This window comes from Morone saxatilis, unplaced genomic scaffold (genome assembly GCF_004916995.1).
Source record: "Morone saxatilis isolate NCDOM2014 unplaced genomic scaffold, NCSU_SB_2.0 Contig3, whole genome shotgun sequence".
In the NCBI taxonomy this organism is placed as follows: Eukaryota; Metazoa; Chordata; class Actinopteri; family Moronidae; genus Morone; species Morone saxatilis.
The window spans coordinates 20,372,322-20,379,488 of record NW_023339873.1 but is presented as its reverse complement, the minus strand read 5'-3'; the positions used below and the strand labels follow the sequence as shown (position 1 = coordinate 20,379,488).

At 39.6% G+C, this 7,167-nt stretch overlaps 1 protein-coding gene across 3 annotated transcripts in view; it reads left to right on the top strand.

Annotated features, from left to right (window-relative positions):
• rbks (ribokinase) overlaps positions 1-7,167 on the top strand; it is a 39,895-nt gene that overhangs the window by 4,116 nt on the left and 28,612 nt on the right. The window lies entirely within an intron of this gene.

Genomic DNA, 7,167 nt, shown 5'->3' with positions numbered 1-7,167 from the left:
TATATATATATATATACTTATTATGACTTTCTGACTCAAATTGATGCCTTTTCTTTTGAAATGCTGGACCCTTTTTTTCTCTTCGGTTCTAAAAACCCTTCAACGTTAAGAAGAAAAATCACTCTTTACTGTAGGTAAAATGATCACTAATCCACACTAAGACTATAACCCAAGGAGAGGCAGATAGCCATTGTTTAATTAGAATGGGTCACAAGCCAAAATGTTGTGGTAACACATCAGCCATAGTCTGATCATATCTTATCAACTGTTCCTGGGAACATCAGGCCTGTCAGGCTTTGGATATTTCGCTGGCTGTGTGTGTAGCTGTAGTAAGAGCAATAATCTGCTTTTAAAGAGTTTGGAGGGCGGTGTCTTTTTTGATCCTTTCTCAAATCAGAAACACAACAGCAAAAGTGGAAGGAACGGAACGATGTGTTCTTCTGCTCTAAGCCCCAATCATTAGCACGCCCAACTAACGTTCTACATACAGTCTAACCAAGTGTCATTTACTGACCTACAGGCATCATTAACTAACTTCATTAGTTTGTGGGTTTTGTTACAGGTTATTTTAGGAAAGCCAGACATGCCTAGCATACACTGTGTAGGCCTGTCTCAATAACTACTTTTGTAGTAGTTACGATGTATTGTCGACATAATTGGAATAATAATGCAGGTACGCCCTTCCAAATAGCAATGAACTTTAAATTCTTAAGAGTATTCAGACATTCGAATTGGAATGAGAAAAAAATGTAAATATTCTTGATAAATAAAACATAAATGAAACCACACAACCAAAATAATAAATAATATTCACTCTCGGGCTCTGTTACCAAAAATTGCACTTACATAAATATCAAACATTTGTCTCAGGCTATAGAGTCATTCTTTCCATAACAGGCAATGTAGTAATGGAAGAGAACACCCTGCTGTTTGTGACAGGCCTAACACTGTGTAGTATTTCCCTGCTGTGTGGAGTTTAGGGTAAAATCAGCAGCTTAGAGTTACTTTTACCAAACACATCGGTTAGTGCTCATCCTAAAAGCCTTTTCTTTTGTAAGATTAAAAATGACAACATTTGAAAGTACCACCAAGTAAGCTAAGTGGCTAAATAGGATTATATTAGAATGAAATGACTGGGATCACACGCTTTTCCTTATCATATCAATACAACTAGGACTAACTGGCTCTACGCTGTAATGCAATGTGTCTTTATCTCCATGTTTTCTACATGGATCCTCAGCTGGTGAAGACGCTGACCTTTTTCTGGGGTCAGTTAGCTTCAGTCTTTTAGCGCAATACATGTAACCATTAAGTGCAGTCCATTTAAGACCCCTTTTTACAAGATTCTTGTAAGGAGCAGTAAACATTACAAAGTCAGCCGGAGACAGCGATTTCAACCAACTCCTGGAGCTAACGTTAGCTTAATTAGCTAGTTAGCTACAGCTGATCAAATCTGCATTTCAGACGGCAAAATTGGCAGTTGTGGCTAGAAATGAGAATCATGCTTTTGTGTGCCTCTGTCTGAAATCTAGGACCCATTGCTTCAAGAATTATTAAGAATTTTCACTGTAAACTGTCTCGCACAAGAACGGAAAACTCAAGCCGGCATAGCAACAGTAACCTAGGGGGTGTAGCTTAGGAAACGGTCAATTGTCTTTGCTTAAAACATGTTTCCCTTTATTATTATTAACCAGCACAACCACCATTTTCCTTCAGGGATTTTTTTTTGACATGTAGGCTTGTGGAAAATATGGCATAACGGCTGATGGGTGTTTTCCATCACGGCTTGAAATGGACTGCACAGTCCTGTCTACACAAGAATAGGGGAAGTGGTCTAAACTTAGATAATGCCTCTGCCTTTTCAATACTTGTTCAAGAACATCCCTGGTCTGAGAGTGTTTGGTCCAACAGCTTTCAGGCCATTAGGCAACAATAGTGAGCAGGCTGCAGGTTAAACATGGCGACATCTGTCAGTCTTTCCACTACATTTCGTAATATTTTCTGCCAAAGAACTGATTATTCTCAAGGTTTTTTAGAAATCAGCTGCTGTTGTAAGATATTAGATCCAGTTCACTGCAGCAGGTTGTTTTTACTATTGATCTAGTCATTGACAGGTGATACAGGTGTGACCATCCCACGAATAATCCGACTCAGGTTTCATAGACTCAAAGTGTGCAGATGATCTGGTATAATTACTGCTCACTTAAATGTCAGTGTTGCATCATCCTCGTACGTGGTGAGATTTGTTAAGACCAAGTAGGATCCATTCCCACAAATCGTTAGTCATCAACTCCAGCACAATGGGTTAGTTGAAAACAATTTGTCACCCTTGTTTACCATAACCTTTGTGAGGAATGACACAATCACAAAACATACATAAAGTAAGTACTGTATAATGTCAAGTCTCCGTGGGCTCCAGCCAACTAAATGTCTCCACATCAGTCTGAAGAAGTGTGTTGTTTTGAGTGTGTGCGACAGTTTTGTCATACAGCTTGTTTTATATTTGTATGTGAAACCCTGGGAATAATAGCTGTCACCTGGCTGCCAGCAAATGGAGATCTGAATAAACAGCCACAATCTGTGCTCTTGGGAGAAAACTTTCTTGGCATTCTCGGGAGCGCTCACTCCAATTCAAGTTGTCACATTTTAGTTGTCACTCACAAGTCCCCACTTATCAAAAACATATGCCTTCTCCTACTGGGTTTTTTTTTTGGCAAGTATTTATTTTGTTGCTCATTAGCAATTCAACCAGTGACTTTGTGCTTTGAAGGGCAGGAGTTGTCAATTAAGACCCTAATAAGCTAACGGGAAACGGCCTGTTTTTGGAGAGTGTGTGCATGTGTGTGTGTGGGGTTGGGGCTTTTTGGATGGAGGTCAGAATGCGGATAGGGGAGGGTAGTTGGAGTACATTCGCAGCCCTTCAAAGTGATATGCATGGCTTTGAAGTTAGAAATCCAGTTGTCTTGAACAGCGAGTGTTTGGGTGGCAGTACAATTAACTGACAGACAGCACGGGCACACACTCGCATACACTCTCACACTCTGTCTTTCTCTGCTTCTGCCCTGCCACACCACACCAACACACAAGTGTAACACAGACATTTGCGGTGTTCTCTTATAAATGTATCCGTCAGGCTGTAGAGCATACTATGCTCCCTTTTTTAGCAAAAGGTTTAATTGCTCACTATATGCAGTGCACAAGGAGGAGGAGCAGAGCCTCTCAGGCTTTTAACCCATTGTCAAAGCCATACAGTGCCCCCTACTGCCACAGCTCAATGAGTGGAGACACTTTTCATCTGCTCAGTGAAACCTAAGTTTTCCAAATTATAGAGCGGAACCTAAAGGTACCGCAGGATTGTTTCTATCAAAGCACAGTAAACAAACCTTCATCTGTGTTTTTATGAGGGTGAATCTCAAGCCCAGACTTGCTAATTTGGGCCCCAGCTGTTAGTGTGGTAGGTAACGATTAGGGATTTATTTCATTTGTTGACTGACAGAAAATAGTTTTGAAACTAATCAAAGTATAATTATTTTTAAGCAGGAATGAAAAACATTTACTGGTTCCAGCTTCTCAAATGTGAATATTATCTGGTTTTCTTACTCTTCTTTGATAGTAAATTGACTGTCTTTGGGTTTTGGACTGTTAGTCTGATAAAACAAGTGTCACCATGACCTGTAGAGACTGTGGTTTCCAACCTTTTGCCTTATGAAGGAATGACTCTGTTTGCAACTCTCTCATCGCACCACACAAACTGCATATGTCAGTGATTTTATCGTTTTAGCATTTCTGATTGTTTTCTCTATGTATATTGTAGGTATAACTATCCAGTTTAGAGCAAAGAATAGAGACAATATCCAAAATGATGAAAATATTTTTTGTCTTCTTTCTTGTGCCATCTCGTGTCCCCTTGAAAGAGTCCAAACCCCCAGTTTGGGAACCACTGTTATAGCGCACACTCTCCCCCAACCCTTCCATGGTTTTTTTCAACTCAATGGTGTGCTGTGGGACACTGTGCTTACAAGTGAAGTACACAAAGTACTTTCCACAAAGTATAAGGGGTGTAAGAAAATATCAGAAAATATTCTATTGCGATGTTTTGTGATATTGTATCGATTATTAAAAATCTAAATCGCTATGTGTTGAGGGCTATGTCGTTTGATGTTGGATGTTATAGGGACTAAATACAAATGCAGATCACAGTGTTGTGTTGTGGTTGTGGTGGTGCTACTTTTTCATGCATATGGTAGTGTGTTTATACTATGACAGTTTTCTAAAATTGGATTGAAAATTGTGACAATATATCACTTTGCTTACATTATCGCAGTATATTGAATCATAACCACTGTATCGTGATACATATCGTATCGGCAAATTCTTGCCAAAACACAGCCCTGGAAAGTATTAACTTACTTTAGAGTACTGCCTATATTTTTATACCATACACTGTGTCAAAGATCTGTGTGGAATTTTTTATGTAAAAAAATATGAAACAAAGCTGTTCCTATACGTGCCGACCATTTCAGGCACTGAATAGTTTAGTAAGTGGCTTATTATATCCCCTGATATAGGCTGTTTCTGACCACCGAGTGAATAATAGCAACATGCACATGGCTCCAACAAATGGTCTGACCACACAAAAATAAACGCCCACGCTCTACTCCGACACTGCACCTCTTGTTAGCGAAGCAGCTCACTGTGTCCGTGTGAGGGATGCTGTCTTTGCTCAACCTGTTCTTTGTTAAGACCCTTCACCTTGTCCTGATTAGCTGGAGTTCCAGCTACAGGGACGTCAGTGGACAAGGCAAATTATACAACATGAGAACAAAAATGTCTCCTCAGGCTTGAAAAGCTTTATGTCTGAGGCACAATATGAGTTGAAGGTTATCACACTGATAATAAAAAGGCTTCTGTGTTTGGTACAACTATAGTATCCATACTTATTGTATGAATCTTTGATTAATCCAAGGAAAAGCTTGAGTGCACCCTTTGTATCTTATTTTACACATGGTAAGTTCTCTTCGGAGGTTGTGTTTGGAACTGGAAAGACAGGCTCCAGTTCCAACTTTGGAAAACAGCATTTCAATTTGTTTTTGTCCAAGTCTACTTCCCCCTGTTGCTCACCAACAGCTGAGGAATGACTTTAATAGAGACGGAGAGGAGAGGGAAATGAGAGCCAGCCTCAAAGCAAACACTTCACGTCACTGAACACCTGCTTTGGCCTTTTGGTTCCATGGGAGAAAACGCACTGAGGTTGCACTTTAGCACATAAGTGCCCTGTTTGTTTGGTGCACTCACCACAGACAACAATAGCCAAGTGTCTCTGCGGGCATGAAGAGGCGTGGGTGGGTTTATTTAAGAATTTGGAAATCTGTTTATCTTACCTGTGAGTTATCCGGCTTCAGGTGGCTGTCGGCCAAATGTTATGTTGACAGTGCTACAAAGGCTGTGCTCATTATTTATAACAATTTCCTTAATATCTCAATCAAATCCATGAGCACTTCATTTGTTAAGATAAAACATGACACCCACAAATAATTTTCCTGAACATTTTTATAAACCGGAAGGCAGCACATTGCTTAGTGGCCTGTGTATGAAGGACACAGAGAAATGCTTCTTACATAATAATCCTTTCAGCCTCTACACCTAATAAAAAGCCTGAATAAAAATCTGTCGCACAGTTTACTAGCATCATACACTACACTAAAGAAATAACTAAAGAACACAAGCAGAGGAACTGGAATAAACTATAGAAATAATAAACTACTAGAACTAGATTCCAACAAACAGGCTACAACCACTGTGAATGGATTCACCAGGAGAAAGATTTAGGCAGACGACTCAAGTTTGTCACTAAGAGGACAAAACAGAAAATGGTCCTACCTGAAATATCCAGTAATACTGTAAGTAATAAATAATATTTAGACATTTTAAGAAATATGCTTACTTGAGAAGACGGATACCGCCCTCCTGTTGAGATACTGCCTTTAAGTATTAAGCTAGAGCCACAATATACACAATATATATAATTTTCTCGGCAGCCATTTTGACATGAAACAGTAGGGTAAACACAGGTGTTACCAATGATACTAATGAAGGCTCTGTTCCCTTCAGGTCAAACAGAGTCAGGGTGCAGCTATTGTGCATGTTGGCTCACTGGAAAGGCTCTGGTACACTAAATGGAACAGAACCTTAATGAGAATCATTGGTAACACCTGTGTTTACCCTACTATTTCATGTCAAAAAAGCTGCTGTGAAAAAAGTCTATTAGCTTATCTTAGCTAAGGGTAGTTTTTACATTTCTGTGTGTTAACACATTAAATAATATACTGTATGTGATAATTGCTGAGCTTTAGGGGTGTGGTAAGTATTTTTATTTTTATTTTGGAGAGAGCCAGGCTAGCTCTTTCTGCTCTTTATGCTAAGTTAGCTAACCGGCTACTGGCAGTAGTCTGGCTACTGGCGGTAGTCATATTTACCACTACAGACGTGATAATGGTATCGACCTCTCTTTCTTCTTCCTGAAAGATAAGCATTGAGCGAGTGGCAGTCTAACAATCTGTAGTTTCATATTTACTGTACAGGCATCAGAGTGGACTCCATATTTTCACTGGCAACATATTTAAGCTCTGACCCACTATTAAAACATATGTTTAAAAAAGCGTGTAAGAAAGGGTCCCACGAATGTGAGAAAGAAGACATAGAAGTTGTATATGTAATGATGACTGACATTGCCCACTGATGCTGCATTTCAGAGAGGCCAAACACCAACTAAGCAATATGTTCAGAGATAAAGGTAAGACCTAAAACAAATGGTTTACAATTTTAGGAAATCAGCTTTTTTGCTTTCTTTCCAGAATTTAAGAAGATACCACTCTCTTTACACTAAATTAGAGAACACCGCCAGCAGCCATTGAGCTTAGCTGAGTTTAGCTTTGCACAAAGACTGACACGGGGAAACAGCTTGCCTGGCTTAGTCTAACGGTAACAAAAGCAGCCTATCAGCACCTCACAACCTCACTAATTAACACGGCATATATCAAACCTAGGTGTGTATAAGTGTCATATTGTGGTTTCACGGGTGGTGCCAAACTCTTTCTTGTTCTTGTTTTGGACAGAGCCAGGCTGGCTGTTTCACCCTGATTTCAGTCTTTTTGCTAAGCTAACTGG